Here is a 700-nt window from a genome sequence, read left to right as displayed (position 1 = left end):
AGCACCACTTGATTGCAGCCATATCATTATATGTGCGCGCTTTGAGCCTTTCGCTTGGTGTGTTTAGGTCAAGCCGTCAAAGGGTGCCAAGCTACACGCCACGTGTAGGGCCCTGCTTCTTCCAATGGAACGTGCTGTCGCACTCTTTAGTGTGCCGTGGCAGCTATGATATTATGAGGTCCGTGCTGCTATAAAAGACTCTTGAACTTTGAGTTAAATTGATGATGCTTGGATACGGCAAATAAACCCATCTTATGACACCTGTCACTCCTTTAATTCCCCTTCTGCACTTCTTTTTATCATCTAGCCTTTTTTTTTCTCATTTTGTTAAATATATGAAAAAGTTGCGTGTGTTTTTGCTAGAAATGGATCAATTTAGTATAATTACAAAGAGGTAGAAGTCGCAAATAGTTATCTAGCATGTAGATGGTGTGTTGAGCTATGTCGGAGACATTTTTCAATATGTAAATTGTGTGTTAGACACGTATTTTATATTAGTTTGATGTTATTTAACATATGATTTATATATTGAATATTTTTTTATTTATCTAAAAATTTTGTTTATAAATAATACAAAATTCGTTATTATTTTATTTCATCGAAAGAAAGGTTATTTTAGTGCAGTTGTAATAAAAAATACTTTAAAAATATTAGTGTATTATAATGACGAAATTATATAAAATATACATAAAAATATAAA

Source organism: Arachis duranensis, chromosome 8 (genome assembly GCF_000817695.3).
Source record: "Arachis duranensis cultivar V14167 chromosome 8, aradu.V14167.gnm2.J7QH, whole genome shotgun sequence".
Classification (NCBI taxonomy): Eukaryota; Viridiplantae; Streptophyta; class Magnoliopsida; order Fabales; family Fabaceae; genus Arachis; species Arachis duranensis.
This window is presented reverse-complemented; position numbering follows the sequence as displayed.